Genomic DNA, 18,367 nt, shown 5'->3' with positions numbered 1-18,367 from the left:
GTCTGAATCCAGTGATTGTAAGGACTGACTAACTTGCAGATCAGACAGCAGGCTGCTACTCACATCACCAAAAATGGAGGTTAGAGGATAACTAGTCTGATGCAGGATCAAGAGAGGGTGAACATATATTGGATGCAGGCCACATTCCACAAAGAAACTTCCTTTTCAACGAATTGACTGTTCACATCAAATCACAAAATGGAGAATGGTTACACAATGTCTTCTTAACCATTGAGAATTGTGGCCTAGTCAAGTTGACACATATTGTTGTTGGGTGTCATTGAGTCGGTTCTGACTCATGGTGTCCTTATGTAAAACAGAGCAAAATAACTTCCCAGGCTGGCACCAGCTTTACAGTCATTGCTAGAATTTGGTCCAATGTTGTAGCCATTGTGTCAATACAATGGGGGTCTTACTCTTTCCCAGTCTTCTACTTTACTATGATACCCTCCTTCAGACATTGGTTTCTTCTGGTAACTTGTCCAAATTATATATGATGAAGTTCCACTATCCTAGTTTCTCAGGAGCATTCTGTTTGTACGTCCAACACTGATTTGTATGTTTTGGTGATCCATGGTATATTCAATATTCTTTGCCAATACCATAATTAATATGCATCACTCTTCTTTATTCATTGTCTAGCTTTCACATGCATATAAGGTGAATGAAAATATCATGATTTGGGTCAGGTCCACTTTAGTCGTAACAGTAACGTCTTTCCTTCTTAATACTTTAAAGAGTTTTCTTTGTAGTAAATTTGTCCAGTGTATTATGTCACTTGATTTCCTGACTACTGCTTCCACAGTGTTGACTGGGGATCTTAGTAAAATGCAATCCTTGAAAACTTCAATCTTTTTTCCCTTTATTGGGCTACCACTTACTGGTCCATTTGTGAGGATTTATTTTTCTTTGTGTTGAGGTGTAATCCACATTGAAGACTGTGGTCTTTGATCTTCATCAGTAAGTGCATTGTGTCTTCTTTGCTGTGAGCAAACAAGGTTGTATCATATGCATATTGCAAGTTTTTAATGAATCTTTCTCCTTATCCTGATGTCATGTACTTCTTCACATACTCCAGTTTCTCAGATTATTTGCTCAGCATACAGTTTAAATAAGTATGATGAAAGCATACAACCTTGATGCACACCTTTTCTGATTTCAGACCACGTAGTAATTCCTTATTCTGTTCAAATGGCTGCCCCTTGATCTATTTACAGGCTCCCAATGAACACAAGTATGTGTTCTAGAAGTTCCATTCTTTGCAATGTTATACCTAACCTTAATAATTACTTCTGATTATTATTTTCTTTTAGCAGATGAGAAAATTGAGGCTTATTTAGTAAGAATGTGTAATTGTCCACAACTCTCACAGCTAGCAAACTACTGAGTTGGGTTTTGAGTGCAAGCCCAGCAAACTTCAGAACACAAGCTCTTAACCATTGGATTTAGATGACCATATAATTTATCATCTAATCAGGAGCACTGAAAACAAGAGATGTGTGGAAGGGCATTGGGACAATAACTATCTGTTGAGGCTTTCTTGGTCCAAGTAGAAGACAAACCCTAGTTATGCTATAATGCTGTTTGGTTTCATGTCATAGAGACTCCAGAGAAGGGAAGGAGAACTCTTGAGCATATGCTGAAGCAGAGAGCTCTTGTATGACATTTGAGCTTTCTTATGTGCAATCTTGAATGCAATTTGGAATAATAATGCAGTGGTTAGTCTGGACCCTCTAACTGGACTACCTGGGTTTGAATTCACCCACTATTTAACCTGAAAATGCTATAGTATTTCTCTGTACCTGTTTAGCTAAATATCTGAAAGAAGATTTAGATTCAGTGCTAAACACTCAACAAATATTGGCCATTATTGTTACCACACTAACATCATGAGATGCCAAGTTCATTGAGTTACTCAATAAAAAGCTTCAGTGGAATATGTTTCTAGAAAGAATTCTAGAGTTGAATTTTCACAGTTATTTCTTCCAGGTTACATATTCCTGATCTACTCACATGACCTGAATCTCATATTTATGTGGCAGAGTTAGGACTAAAATCCAGTACTCTTAATGGTTCTGTGTTTTAATATTCTGTTCAGTTTTTTAAATATTAAGATCCCTCTTAGATATTTGTTTCTATCCTCTGAATCCACTACTTACTTGTGTGTCAGTTGTTTTACTGTGGTACTTTTTGTGATGCTATGATGCTGGAAGCTGTGCCACCAGTATTTAAAATATCAGCAGGATCATCCATGGTGGACAGGTTTCAATGGAGCTTCCAAACTAAGATAGACTAGGAAGAAGGAGAGGTGGACTACTTCTGTATGATTAGCCTTGGAAAACCTTATGTATAGCAGCAGAGCATTGTCCAATACAGTGCTGGATAGTGAGTCCCTTAGGTTGGAAGGCACTCAAAGTATTTCTGGGGAAGAATTATTGCCCTGAAGTAGATTTGGCTTTAATGATAATAGATGCAACAAAGCTATTGGGACATATATTTACTGATAGCGCATGATAGATGTTAGAAATGAGTGAATTTAACTGACTTTGTAGTGTGTACAGACCATTTTCTCATAAGTGTTACTGAAAAACATCCTAGAAAATGAGAAGGGTGTCTTAGAAATTGGCAAGAGTGTATTTGGTGGTATACTACAATTGTTGCTTTTGTTGTTAAGTTGGTTCTGACTCATAGTGACCACATTTTCCAAGGAGCATAGTTTCTAAGGAGTATCTGGTGGGTTTGAACCACCAACTTTTTAGTTAACAACCCAGTGGTTAACACAAAGAATCCTATACTATAATATGCAGCAATAATCACTGAACAGATTCTTATTGTATGTGTATCTGTACAGAAAATGAAACAGTGAATTGAAGTTCAACATCAAAGGACCTTTAAAAAAATCCAATTTTATAATAATGAAATCTTCACTTGTTAGAAGAATTCTATGAAGAGTGAAGAGTTATATATCACACAGTGCTTATACTGCATTTGCTATCTATGTCTTGTCCAAGTCAGACACAGCAGATGTACATTCAGACATAACAGATATTATTGATGTTTGAGTATTGGAATCCTGAGATTCAGTGATGTTATGAAACTTGCTAAAGACCACATAGCTACTTAGTAGTGAATCTGGAATGTGTGCCAGCTCTGTCTGATATACTAACACCTCATCAGGTTGCTTCTGTTAACATACACAGCCTCTCAACTATAACTTGGTATAACCACAGGATGGTGACAAAAATATGCAAACTTTAACATGGTGACCTTTGATTCTACCACTATGTTAACATTGTAATTTAATTATTTTCCACAATTCAACAATTTCATACTGATAATATGTTTACTGGAGTGGTGCTATAGGATAAACATTGGTCTGCTAACCACAGTGTCAGCAGTTCAAATACACCAGCTCCTCCTTAGTAACCCTATACAATGTAGCTATGAGAGGAGCTGACTCAATGACACTTAATAGCAACAACAACATTATTTACTTCAGGGACGTATTGATGTATCATTTTGAATACAAGTTCATTTTATTATTGTTTTTAATGTAAGCCAATTCTTACCAGATTTCCTTGTTTTACCAAAAACCATCATACATATATACATACATAACTAAGAAAACAAAATCCTCACCACTGGACCAATAAACAACATTCTTATCAACGGAAAAAAGATTGAAGCTGTCAAGGACTTCATCTTCTTGGATCAACCATCAACACTTATGGAAGCAGCAGTCAAGAACTCAAACAACATATTGCATTGGGCAAGTCTGCTGCACAAGAGCTTGTTTAAAGTGTTGAAGAGCAAAGATGTCAGCTTGAGAACTAAAGTACACCTGACCCAAGTCTTGGTATTTTCAATAACCTCATATGCATGCGAAGGCTGGACAGTGAATAAGAAAGACCAAAGAAGAATTGATGCTTTTGAGTTATGGTGTTGGAGGAGAATATTGAAAATACCATGGGCTGCCAAAAGAACCAATAGATCTGTGTTGGAAGAAGTGCAGCCAGAGTGCTCCTTGGAGGCCAGGATGGCCAAACTTCAACTCTCATACTTTGAAACTATTGTCAGGAAGGACCAGTCATTGGAGAAGGATATCATGTTTGGTAAGGTGGAGGGTCAGATAAAAAGAGGGAGACCTCCAGGGAAATGGATTGGCAATATGGCAGCATCAATGGGCTCAAGCATGGCAACAATTGTGAGGTTGGCCCAGGACCAGGCAATGTTTTGTTCTGTTGTGCATAGGGTCGTGATGAGTTGGTACCAACTCGATGGCACATAACAACAACAACAACAACAAACATCTTAGAGTGTTTTCAGTGGAATGATCATTATATGAGTTCCAAATCATTACAAAGGTCACCAGATACTGTGTAGCATTATACATTTAGAGAATTTTTGGGAACAAAATATTTTGAAATATTTAAAGATATTTTAAAGTATGGCTCCTTATGATAAGCACTGGACTGCCAACCATAGGTCTGTGGTTCGAGCCCACCATTTGCTCCACGGGAAAAAGATGAGGCTTTCTGCTCCCACAAAGATTTAAAAGCCTCAGTAACACTATACAGGGTTGCTATGAGTTGGAACCAACTCCATGGAACTTAATGACAACATCTAGGAAGAGGCAGACTATGTCTAAGTAAAAGTCACGTGCATAAGAAAAGAAAGCCCAGCGCTCCTCTGTGATCTCCAAGCAGCATTGCCAAAGCTTCCCTAGTAGTTTGCACAGTAATGTGAATGCAGCGTAAAGGACATGGTTTTAGTAACATTTAAGCATTGTTTTTTGTTTTTTTTTTCATGCTAGCATAGAAGATGCATTATGTATGCTTTAATATTAGGTTGTTGCTTTATTGCCACAGAGCTGTCAGACTTAATTAAGGTAACCTAGTTCCAGGAATTCTGTAAGTCAAGACTACTTAGACGACAAATGGCAGACACTTCATAAACTTCCATTTATATTCATTGTCAAGCCCTTGTTGTTCACTGTTAATCCGACCTGTACAGTGTCTTATTATTATAAATCAGGAAATACATATTTTTCATTTTTTTAAAACTCTTTTTGAGTCCATAAAAGCGGCACTATGAGTTGCTGGGTGAATATGTGGTTAGCAGAGCAGGCAATGCCAGTTTTGCATTTCAAGGTTGTTTCAAACTTTCAGGTAGGGCAGAACCATTTAAAAGAAGTTTTGAGAATAACCCAAATATCCTCACAACTTGGAAACAAGCTGGAATCAAAATCCTAGAACTTTTTGACATAACTGAAAGCTTTTTTAAACTACTGACTTGGGAGTACATTTATCATTGTTAATTGCAGTTGAGTCAACTCCAAGTCATGGAGACCTCATGTTTAACTGAACGAAATGTTTCCTGAATCTGGGCCATTTTCATTATCTTTGGTAAGTTTGAGTCCATTGTTGTGGGTGTTGTGACAATCAGTCTTGTTGAGCGTTTTCCTCATTTTCAGGGACACTCTACTTGACCAAACGTGATATCCCAGAAAGCAATTGGCCTTTCTTGATGACACGTCCTAAATAAGCAAGTCAAAGCTTTTCTATCCTCAAATCTAAGGAGTATTTGTTTGCATTTTTTCAGAGACTGGTTTTGTTTGTTCTTCTGGCAATTCATGGTATATTCAGCCTTCTTTGATAACACCACAATTTAAATGCATCAGTTCTTATCTACTTTATTCATTGCCCATCTTTTACATGCATATGAAATGATTGAAAACATTCAGCTTTGGTCAGGGGCACCTTAGTCATATTTTCTTTTTGAAATTTTAAAGTAATCTTTGGGGGCCTGGTGTGGTGCTGCAGGTTAGAAGCACTGGCCTTCTAACCACAGGTCAGCAGTTCAAACCCACCAGCCACTCCTTGGAAGTCTTATGCAATGTTACTGTGAGTCAGAAGTGACTTAAAGGTACTTAGTAGCATCAACAGCTTAGAGGTTTTTGTTTTTTTTGCAGCAAATTTGCCCAATACTAGGCATTATTTGATTTTTTTTACTTCAACTTCCACAAACATTGATTATTGATTCAAGTAGAATGAAATCATTGACAAATTAATATCTTTATTCATTTATTGTGATGTTATTTATTAATACGTTTAAAATGTGTAAAATATTAAAAAATCATGTTTTATTCTCAGAAATCTGGATTAAAAGCATATTGTGTTCTTTAATGGAAAAGCCCAAATACTATTCCTTTAGCAATCAAATTGAACCGATCAACTTAAACTTTCATTTATCAGTGAACAAAAGTGTTCTTTGCATTCGCTCTAAGCAGAGCTCTACACTATTGTCTTCTTGTTTGCTCACTACATTCCTTCATAGATAGAGTGGGGGAACTGGGCAACTCCCTATGCCATGCCTCTGGAATTTGTTCGTAGATCTCACAGGGGGCTGGAATAGAAGGAAATGACAGAAGTTTTAACTCCATGCTCTCTATGCTTTTTAGTATTGCATTTATCTTTTATTCTTTTAACAAAGATGCACTGAGCACTTACTGTGTACCAGCCATTTTTCTAATCATTGGACCTACATATGGAGTCCCTGCCTTGGTGAAGCTGACACCAGTAGGCTATGTGAGAATTCAGTGGTGGTGACTGATTTCAGGATTCACCCAGTACCCTCTGAGCCACAAGATCATGGCTTCTCCATTGAGAGTGAACCTGCTGCTACCTCTGGGTTGGCCTAAGGGTCATAAAACTGTGGTTGGATTAGACAACCCTTTTTCCTTAGCAAATGGGCAAACATTGCAGTTTCAGTCCAATTAAATTGTTTTAATTCAATTCAGCTCAATAGCATTTGCTTCCTTTGTGCTAAGAACTATCCTAGGCACTGGGGAAGAAGCAATGTCACTTCTAATTCTAATAGCCTCTCATTAACCGTGTGACCTGAGTAAATTCATCTCTTGGCATCTTATTTCCTATTTAAAATAATAGAAATAATAATGATAATAATAATAACAATATTAATAATGATGCGGATGATAACAAAATTTTCCTTACAGAGTTGTGAGAATTAAGTGAATTGATGCCTAAAAAGCATTTATAATACTGCCTAGTCCATAGTAACATTCAATAAACAACTGTTTATTTTCATTTAATTTCTAAACTGATTGAGATATTTATTATATATTTCTTTAGCTTTTCTTGGTTTGTGTATGTAAATTGACATGTTCATTTACACTATTAGATGTCTAAAATTTTCATGTAAAAGAGTATTTGGAGTCTATATTGTTGTTGTTGGTAAGTGCCATTTGGTCAGTTCTGACTCCTAACAACCCTGTATAGGGCTTCCAAGGAATGGCTGGTGAGTTTGAACTACTGACCTTGTGGTTCAAACTGACCTTGCAGTCCAAAAGCTTTATTCCACCAAGACTCCTTGAACTTTATAGAGGATAATAATAATAAGTCATTTGTGTGGCACTATAGGATAAGCATTGAACCGTTAACTATAAGATCAGTGGTTCAAACCCACCAGCTGTTCCTTGGAAACCATAAACAGGGTCACTGTAAGTCAGTATCAACTTGATGGCACTTACCAATAAGAAGCACTTTATAAGGAACCCTAGTAGTGCAGTGGTTAAGTGTTTGACTGCTAACCCAAAGGTTGATGCTTTGAACTCACAAACCCACCAGACATTCCATGTGAGAAAGATGAGGCAGTGGGTTGGATGGGTTTGTTATTGTTGTTAGGTGTGGTTGAGTTGGTTCTAACTCATAGTGACCCTATGCACAATAGAATGAAATACTGCTCATTCCTGTACTATTCTCACAATTGTTGTTACACTTGGGCCCATTGCTGCTACCACTGTACCAATCCATCTCATTGGGGTCCCTTCCTCTTTTTCACTGATCCTTCACTTTACCAAACATGAGGTCCTTCTCTAGGGACTGGTCTTCTTGATAATATATCTAAAGTAATCTGGCCATTCTGACTTCTATGGAACATTCTGGCTGTACTTTTTTCCATCACAGATTTGTTTGTTTTTTTAGCTGTCCATGGTATTCTTAATATTCTTCTCTAACACCATAATTCAAATAAGTCAGTTCTATGGTATTCCTTATACTTGGCCCAACTTTTACTTGCATATGAGGCCATTGTAGATGCCATGGCTGGGTCAGAGAAACCTTAGTCCTCAAACTGATATCTTTGCTGTTGAACACTTTAAAGAGGTCTAGTGTAACAGATTTGCCTAATGTAATATGTCTTTTGGTTTCTTGACTGCTGTTTCCAAGAGAGTTGATAGAGGATCCAAGCAAAATGAAGTCTTTGGCAACTTCAATCTTTTTTTCCCATTTATATGGATGTTGTTTATTGGTCCAGTGGTGAGGATTTTTGTTTTCTTTACATTGAGATGCAGTCTATACTGAAGACTGTGATCTTAGATCTTCATCAGTAAGTATCTAAGTCATCTTCACTTCCAGGAAGCAAGGTTGTATCATCTGCATATTGCAGGTTGTTAATGAGTCTCCCTCCAATTCTGATGCCACACTCTTTTTTATATAGTCCTGCTTCTCAATTTATTTATTCAGCATATAGATTGAATAAGTATGGTGAAATGGCACAATGCTGCTACACACCTTTCCTGATTTTAAACCATTCAGTATCCCCTTCTTCTGGTTGAACAACTGCCTCTTGGTCTATGTACAGGTTTCTCATGAGCACAATTAAGTGTTCTGAACACCTATTCTTCACAGTGTTATCCAAAGCTTTGGTGGTTTAAGTACTTTATATGTACTCTGTCACTGAATTTCACATGAACCACATTAATTAGATATGCTTGTCAGATTTTCTGAGATGATAGAGGAATCATGCATGTTCCTCCAAAGATTCCCTGGTAGTACATAATAGGACTCAGATTCAGACACAGATTTCTGATTCATAGTTGGGTTCATTGTAACTATGAGATACTGCCTCTGTTTATACTTTCACATTATGTGCTAGCTTTATGTGATTGTGGCCTGGGACTTCCACAGTTAATCATATATCTATATTGCAACCTGCATTCACCATTGCTTTATTTTTCAATTTCTGTATGTAGTCATAGTACCTAAACCATACTCTTTCTTACGACAACCATCTGGGATCAGGAGAAGAGAAGCTGTTTCTGTTATTCCTGGTGTTCTTTATTCCAGAGTACATGGGTGTGAATTATAGAGTATAAATTAGGTACAAAGAGGTAATAAAAGCCTCTGTGCATTACTACTACTGTTACTCAAATTTCTCTCTAATACTCAGTGTCTTTACAGTGAGACCAGTGAAATTACCACATACCAGGATGTCACACTGATAAGGCTTTTATTCTGGATCTACTGACTGTTCTTTAAAGCTTAAAGGTTATAAGATGAAAAATGGGGAATTCTGAATAACCTTAGGGCAACAATTCATTTAGTTATCTCTCAAAATTGTGCTTACTTGGTCTAGACTCAGAATTTGGGGATTTAATGACCAAGAAATCGTCTGTATTTTCTTAGAGTTCACAGTATAGAAGGCAGGAGATAACTAAGCATACAAGATGGTGTGATTAGGACTCAGTGGAGATATTTTTAAGAGGAAGCAAGTGCAGAGAGAAAGAATTTAGCTCAGAATGGGGTGTGTTGTTATTGTTTTGTTGTTAGTTGTCATTGACTTGGCCTCTCCAACAAAATGAAAGGCTTAACTGGACCATTGTAATTCATAAAGTTTTCATTGGCTGATTTTTAGGAATTATATGACTAAAGATTTACATTTTAGGAAAGTTCCTCTGCTCAGGAATTCATGGTTCCTTAATCTGTACTGATAAACACTAGAAATCTCAGGACTGGGTTATCTCATTTGTAATGTGTGATTGTTTGTGAAACCTTGCACAGTGACTACGTTATTCTCTGAAATGAAGTTTGATTCCTGTTTTACTAAAGAGAACATTGAGACAGGAAGTCTGGAAGTTTCCATTTATGTACCGGAAGTCCAGGACTGACCTAGAAAGTAGACATTCTTGCCTGTTAGTTAACAGTTTATAACAAAGAAGGACACTTTACTTTTAAAGTTGTGATGCAGGATAAGCACTGGACTGTGAACCACAATATTGGTGGTTCAACCCTCCAAGCTGTTCCTTGGAAACACTATACAGGGTCACTATGAGTTGAAATCAACTCCACCATACTTAACAACAACAACAATGACTATGATTTAGATTGTTATAGTAGTTTGTGACAAAGTCACAAGGCATTCTTCTTTTCTGCTTCCTCAGCTTCCCACTTAGGTAACTCATGAAGAAACATGGTAATTCTCTCAACTCAGCCCAGCCTAGATGAAAGAAGCACTCATGTAAACATACTGTACTGTTGCTGTTGTTGTTAAGTACCGTGGGGTTGGTTCCAACTCATAGTGACCCTGCACAGGGTTCCGAGGCTGTAAATCTTTATAGGAGCAGAACTCCTCATCTTTCTCCCATGGAACAGCTGATAGTTTCCAACTGCCGACCTTGAGGTTAGCATCCCAATTCGTAACCACTATGCTACCAGAGCTCCTTAAACATACTATATTGTTGTTGTTAAGTGCCGTTGAGTTGGTTCCGACCCATAGCAACCCTGAACAGGGTTTCCGAGTCTGTAAATCTTTATGGGAGCAGAAAGTCTTATCTTTCTCCCATGGAGCAGCTGGTAGTTTTGAACTGTTGACCCTGCGGTTCGCAGCCAGATTCATAACCACTATGCTACCAGATAGCTATAAATAAATACATTCATTTGTATTTTTGTTTGATTGAAGTAATGACACAGAAATCTATTTCTAAGATGATTCCTAGATCTAGTACTTTGCTGGCCTCACAATCTCTCTGTATAGAATCTGTAGAATTCTGCCTTCCTGCTCCCCTTTAAAAACCAACAAACAACAAAATTATACATAGGTCTGACTCTTTTACTATTTGACATTGCTGTATTGTCAATATTTGATTGGAGTCTCACACAAATCTGCCAGGTAGATTTGCCAGATATTTTTTTCACATCTTTGGGGTGAGGGAACTTAGTACCTTAATGTGAGTGTTGTTGTTGTTAAGTGCCATTGAGTTGGTTACAATTCATAGTGACCTTATATAGGGTTTCTGAGGAGCAACTGATAGGTTTGAGTTGCCACACTTGTGATTTGCAGACCAGTGCTGATTTCTACAGCACCACAGTGTGAGTGGCTACGCTCAAATCCTTAGAAATCAGCAATGGACTCAGGAATAGAATCAATGAGTCCTTTTTCTACCATGCATCGTTTAACCTCACTCCCATACTCTCAGTCCCCTTTTAGCCTGTGTTCTTTTTATTAACTGTGGTATTTCACTACACAACGATTCCTGTTGTTAGCTGCTGACAAGTCAGCACCAACTCATGGATACTCTATTCATAACAGAGCAGAACATTGCCTGGTCCTCCACCTTCTTCACAATTATTGTCATGTTCAAGCTCACCAGCTGCTCCTCCTAAACATATATAGGGTTGCTATGGGTCAAAATTGACTTGACGACACTTAACAACAACAACGCCATCTTCATAATTATTGGCTTGTTTGAGCACAGTCAGAAAACGTTCTACTGTGAGCCCTAGGGCTAATTTTAAGAAGCATATCATCAGGCTTTTCTTTCCAAACTGTCTTAATCAGGAAGTTCTGTTGAAATCTGTCCACCATAGTATTTGAAATACAAGAGGCATAGCAAAACACAAACCATAGGACATACAGTCAGAAAGATGATGGTAGTTATTCCTAGGGTGCAACATTTCTTTATTTCTTGTCTTTATGATGGGAAGTCAGTCTTTTAGCCTCTCAACAATTAATTGCAAAACACTCATTCACCTGGCAATGATTTTATTGTGCAATTATTGTGTGAGTGTGTGTGTGATTGTCTAGTTCTCTTACTCAACTCTTTACTCTCTAGGGCCTGAAATGTGCCTGTCACCTGCTAAGGTTTCTGTTATATACCTCATTCTGAATTTTTTATTCCTGAAACTCAATTCTCAAATAGGTCTAGATAGTGATAGGGACATGGGAATACTTGTTTAATGAATTAACAAGTGTCTAAAACCCTGAGCAAATGTAACATTTTATCTCACCCTTCAAACTTCTTTCTTTCCCAAAGCTGTCACTGAATCCTGCATTCCTATTATATCTTCCTTTACACTTCACAAGGTGTTGAGCTAAGAGATTTTGCCTGTTTTTTTTTTTTTTTTAACTCTCATGTTTTTTAATTGCCTAGATCCCACTGTGATAACTCCTGTAGAAAAATTGAGCTGATAGTACTTAAGAGACCATTAACAACTAGACACCTGGTATAATATTATTGGTGTTGCCATTAACATTAACACTTTGCCTTTGGCAATTAGAAGTCTGCAACTTTAGAGTTTTCCTACAATGGACTGTTGACAGTTGCCATGTAATCGGACAGTCTTTGTTTTCTGTAATTGAGATGCTCCTCAATTTTTGACTGTCATTTGCTTTTTTAAGTGGGTTTTGTAGAGTCGTTTTTAATGAAGGGTTCTGAGTTGATGATTGCTTTCCTTTCTGTGGTGTTCACAAGAAATCTTGGAATTCAGCCCATGTAATAAAAGGACCTTTGATTTCAGATGTTTTTTTTCTTATTTGTGCTCTGTGAGAAATGTAGACAGACATTCATGATTCCACCAATATATTTAGCATTCATCTATAGTTCAACAAAACTAGTCAGGTAATGTTCAAAGTGAAGGGCATTTAGTAAATCTAGGCAAAGGAGACTATGAATTTTCATGTTCATTTTTTCAAAAGGATATTTTCTTTGTTGAATAAAGAAAGACATGGAAAAACAAAATTCAGGAGCAATATTCATATTTTGGAAAAAAGTTTTACAGTGAAGTCTCATTATTTAAGATAGTTATATAACATTTAATTCACATGGACACCCACATGTCTCTGAAAACCTGCCTTCTCACCACTTGAACAGAATTTTATCTCTTCTGTTAAAGATTTCTCTAGAGAACACAGTACTGCATCATTTTGACAAACCTGAATGTAAAGAGATGAATGCTCCTCATTTCTGAAACACTTCAGGGTAAGTTGCTTTAACCAGTTTCGTTTTCAGAGGCTATTTTCCTGTCATTCCTTCAGATTCATCAAAGTTTTAAAAATTCTTTTAAAAGTGATATTTTATAAAAAGTGGAGTTTTCCTCACAGTGGTATTTACAGCTCTGAATTTCTGGAGGCATGTTGACGATTTTTGCTTTCTGTAAGGGCTGTATGTATTGTAAAGTGATAAGAAAGGAACAACAGTCACCTACCACTTAATTCTGAGGATTATTGCTCACTTTTTTTTTTCCTTCTCTGAAAATTAGGGGTGCACTGATTTCTGTCTGGATAGGAGAGTATGTTTATACCACAATCTACATTCAACGTGTTCTGTTAAGATCAGATGTGGAGAAAAATCTAGGGTATTAATTTAAACCAATTAACTCACTTTGGCAGTTTGAGGGGGTAAAAAACAAAAGAAACAAACATTTTCAATGAATTGTTTAGAAAAATTATCATTCAAAAGAACTGACGATCTGAAATACAGAGCTGATGTAAAGTGCATTGTATTCATAGACAAATGAGTAGTTGGCTATAGCTCATGGTCAAAAATGGACTACTGCCATAACCCTGTGTTTGTATACTGGTTGTGACTGCTTTTGTGCCACTACACCAGAGTCAAGCAGTTGCAGAGATGAGACCGTCTAGCCTAAAAATTTACTCTCTTACAGCAAGGACTGGGCAGTGTATTGTTCTATTGTGCATGGGATTGCTATGAGTCAGAAATAATTCCATGACACCTAAAAACCACAGTAGTCCTTTATAAAGTTTACTGACCATTGTTTTAAGTTTGTTCTTTTTACTGTTAGATGCCATTGAGTCAGTTCTGACTCATAGTAATTACACGTACAACAGTACAAAACACTACTCCATTGTGTGCCAGTCTTGCAGTCATTGCTAAGTGTGAGCCCATTATTGCAGCCCTGGTAACAATCCATCTCACTGACAATCTTGCTCTTTTTTTTCCTAACTTTTTACTTTAACAAGCTTTTACAGGGACTGGCCGCCTAATGATATGGCCAAAGTATGTGAGACCAAATTTTACCATCCTTGCTTTTATGGAGCATTCTGGCTATACTAATTATAATTTCTTTTGTTGAGTGTCATGTAGTCCATTTCTGTAAAGGCTTTGAACCACTGACCTTTCTGTTTGCAGTTCAGTGCTTATTCTAGGAGTCACATCAAAACTCCAATTATTATTTTTATACCATAATTAAAGTGAAAAATCTTAATTCTGAAATGTTTATACAAAATTATCCCAAATAATTTATTTCCTTTGCATAATTTTTGCCTCTTTATCCAAGTAGGAATGCTCACTCCATGAAAGAAAATAATTGGAATTTACTTATTGTATTTCTTTTTGGCATGTATGTCTTTGAACAGTGATTGACACATGGCTCAATAAATAAATACAGGCCAGTTGAAGACTGATGAATTATGTGGTTGTATGATTATCGTATGTAATAATAATCATAACAAACCCTTTCTGCAGCATGTATTTGTGTTAGACACCAAATGAGGACTTTATATACATGATCACTGTCCTCACAAAGTTCATTTTGTAAAGTGCATTTTTACCTCCATTTTATAAAAGAGGGAAGCAAGGGTTGGAGAGATTGCAAATGTCTAATATTAAAACAAAAATAAATAATGTGACCAGATTTCAAAAGTCTGTTTGATCCCAGAGTTTAAGCTCTAATAAAAAATTGTATTTCTTGAATTTATGAAAGTAATTTACATGTTCAGGTAAGAAAGAGAGGGATACCAGACTTAAGTATACAGAGAAGATAACTAATCACTGATACATGAGTTATCAGCTAAATTTTGATTTCTGAGTTATACACTTTTATGTTTTTCCATTTTCTAAAAGGAGAGGGCTTAATTTTAATTACTTCTGAAATAATAAAATAAATCTATTTCCTCTGTCAATCTTTCCTGTATAAATTTCTGAGGAAACTGCACTTTCCTACTTCTAGTTGTCTTCATTTTTGTTAAGTATAGTTGTTGTTGTTGTTAAGTGTTGTCGAGTTGGTTCTGACCCATAGCGACCCTGTACAGGGTTTCTGAGGCTGTAAATCTTTACGGGAGCAGAAAGCCTCATCTTTCTCCCGTGGAGTGGCTGGTAGTTTCGAATTGCTGACCTTGTGGTTCGCAGCCCAATTCGTAACCACTATGCTATTAGGTTTCAATTCCCTTTGAATACTACCTAGCACTGAGAATGTTGAGTGGTAGCTGTATAACTCTGGTCAAGAGCACTGACAGATAGCTCTTCTTGTTACCTTTGGAAATCTGGAGTACATTTGTCTTTGAAAGTTTTGAGTCTTCTATACCTATTTAGCTGCACTTCTGTATAGATATTTATACCACACAATGGACTGCTTTTATCTGGACATTATCATTATTTTAAAAATTGGAATACTATTCAAAGTATACACATTTAAAATATACCTCACAGTTGTCCCAAATAATGCTTTGTTGTTAGGTGCCATAGACTCGGTACTGACTCTTAGCAATCCTATGCACAACAGAATGAAATGCTGCTCAGTTCTGTGTCAACCTCACAATCATTGCTACATTTGAGTCCATTGTTGTTGCCACTGTTCCAATACATCTTATTGAAGGGTCTTCTTCGTTTTCTCTGACTTTCTACTTTACCAAACATTATTTTCTTCTCATGGAACTGGTCCCTCCTGACAAGATGTCTGAAGTTGAGAGATGAACTCTGGCCATCCTGGCTTACAGGGAGCATTCTGACTGCACTTCTTTCAACACAGATTGATTTGTTGTTTTGACACTCCATGGTACTTTCAATATTCTCCTCCAATACCGTAACTAAAATGCACCAATTCTTCTATGGTCTTCCTTATTCACTGTCTAACTTTTACATGCATGTGAGGTTATTGAAAATACCATGGCTTGGATCGGGTGCACCTTAATCTTCCAACTGACAACTTTGCTCTTCAACACTTATACAGAAGTTTTCTGAAGCAGATTTACCTAATGCAGTACATCATTTGGTTTCTTGACTGCTGCTTCCATGAGTGTTGATGGTTGATCTGACATTGTTAAGTCTTTTAACAATGTCAATCATTTCTCTATTTGTATGGATGTTGTTTATTGGACCCGTGGTGAGGATTTTTGTTTTCTTTACATTGAGGTACAACCCATAGCAAAGGCTGTGATCTTTGGTCTTCACAGTATTTTATGTCCTTTTTAATTTCAACAAGCAAGGTTGTATCATATGAATATCACAGGTTGTTAATGAGTCTTCCTGCAATCCTGATGCCATGTTTTTCTTCATATAATCAAGTTCCTTGGATTATTTGCTCAGCATACACACTGGATAAGTATGATGTAAGAATACAATACCTTTCCTAAGTTTAAATCATTTGGTATTTCCTTGTTTTGTTTGAACAACAGCCTCTCGTTCTATGTGTAGGTTCCTCATGAGTACAATTAAGTGCTCTGGAATACTCATTCTCCACAATGTTGTCCATAGTTTGGCATGATCCACAGAATCAAAAGCCTTTGCATACTCTATGAAGCACAGGTAATGGCTTTCTGGTCTTCTCTGCTCTCAGCCAAGATCTATCTGATGTCAGCCATGATATCCCTCATTCCACATCCTCTTCTGAATGTGACTTGAACCTCTTGAAGTTCTCTGTCCATATAAGGTTGCAACTATTTTTAAATTATCTTTAACAAGATTTTACTTGCATGTGACATTAATCCTGTGATTTCCACATTCCATCGGGTCACCTCTCTTTGGAATGGACACAGACATGGATCTCTTACAGCCAGTTTGCCAAGTAGTTGTTTTCCAAATTTCTTGACATAGTTGAGTGAGTGTCTCCAGTGCTTCATAAGTTTGTTGAAGGATTTCAGTTTGTGTTCCATAAATTCCTGGCCTCTTGTTGTTCCCCAAATCATGTAATTTAAAAAGGGAACAGAAAGAATGTTTAGAATCAAATTAATTAATGGCTCATTTTTCCTTCTCTGTTTTTCTCTAAATTGTCAATTAATGATGGTGTTATATTTCACACAATCTATAAGATCTTCTATAGGCCCTGGACTAAATTGCAAAGCTAAAGAAAGAAATAAAGAACCGAACTGAAATGCAGACTAACTGAACAAATGCTATTAAAAGTTATCAAGATGGCCATGACATTAAACTCAAGACTGACTTGAGAAGACAACTGTTACCCGTATTAAAGACTAGAGAAAGCTATACGAATACAAGCAAAGTGGCAAGAACAAAGAAGAAAAAACTTATAGATTGAGAACATCTGAAATTCATTGAAAAGACCTTTAAAAGTGCCTGAGTTTATTTTTTGCGGGGGTATTTCAGTCATAATTTCAGAGACTTCTATAAGCCAAGTCTGTTGAGAATGAGATGGGTGGGTTTTTCAGATCTTGGTAGGATATTTGTGTTTTTCAAGAGTGTTGTTCTAATTTTTATGTTATAAGCAAGGCTGCTTAACATCATATCTCTGTGTCTTTGACAGCAGTGAGGATTTCTGAGTGATGGAACTGGTTTTAAGCATGAAGTTTTTGGTTTTTTTAAAATGGTTTCCTAATTCTAGATCTTGTTTTATTTATTTATTTATTTAGAGCATTTTTATTATTAATTGAGTAAAGCTACCAGAGCAGATCATCTGTTTTGTGTACAACAAATCTCATAAAGATTTCCAACCTTGGAATCCCCATATGGGGTTGATATGTGTTGGAACCGACTCCATGACACACCACTACCATGTGGCAGCAGTTAGCCCACTTCTGCCCTGTGGTCCCTATTTCCATTCCACCCTCCTTCCCAACCCCTCAGAACCTTGTCTCCAGATAAGTATCACGCTTTTGATTTTGAATGGTTGATCATTTCATGATGAGCATACTTCACTGGTGGTGGTTGGTGGTTATGTGTCGTGGAGTTGGTTCCGACTCGGCGACCCTGTACAGGGTTTTCGAGGCTATAAATCTTTACGGGAGCAGAAAGCCTCATCTTTCTCCCGCAGAACAGCTGGTAGTTTCTAACTGATGACCTTAAGGTTCGCAGCCCGATTCGTAACCACTACGCTACGAGAGCTCCTTGCATACCCCACTATATACGTTCAATGCCTTCTGATTAATGTCTTCCAAGTTTGTGATGACTTCACTTGGGCTCATCATTCTTTATACAATTTAACAAAAAAGGAAATTGCGTTTTTAAGTAGCAATTTGAGTGACTGATTTTTTTTAAAGATAGTATATGCTCAGGCAGTTGAAGAAATGACATTAGCAATTTGAATGACAATTTTTT

General features: G+C 36.9%; 1 protein-coding gene across 1 annotated transcript in view; it reads left to right on the top strand.

The window, feature by feature from the left end:
- The window catches only part of FAM198B (family with sequence similarity 198, member B), a 68,063-nt gene that overhangs the window by 10,476 nt on the left and 39,220 nt on the right, over window positions 1–18,367 (top strand). The window lies entirely within an intron of this gene.

This window comes from Chrysochloris asiatica, unplaced genomic scaffold (genome assembly GCF_000296735.1).
Source record: "Chrysochloris asiatica unplaced genomic scaffold, ChrAsi1.0 scaffold00112, whole genome shotgun sequence".
Lineage (NCBI taxonomy): Eukaryota > Metazoa > Chordata > Mammalia > Afrosoricida > Chrysochloridae > Chrysochloris > Chrysochloris asiatica.
Note: the sequence above shows the minus strand (reverse complement) of the source record. Positions and strands in the feature narration are given on the sequence as shown.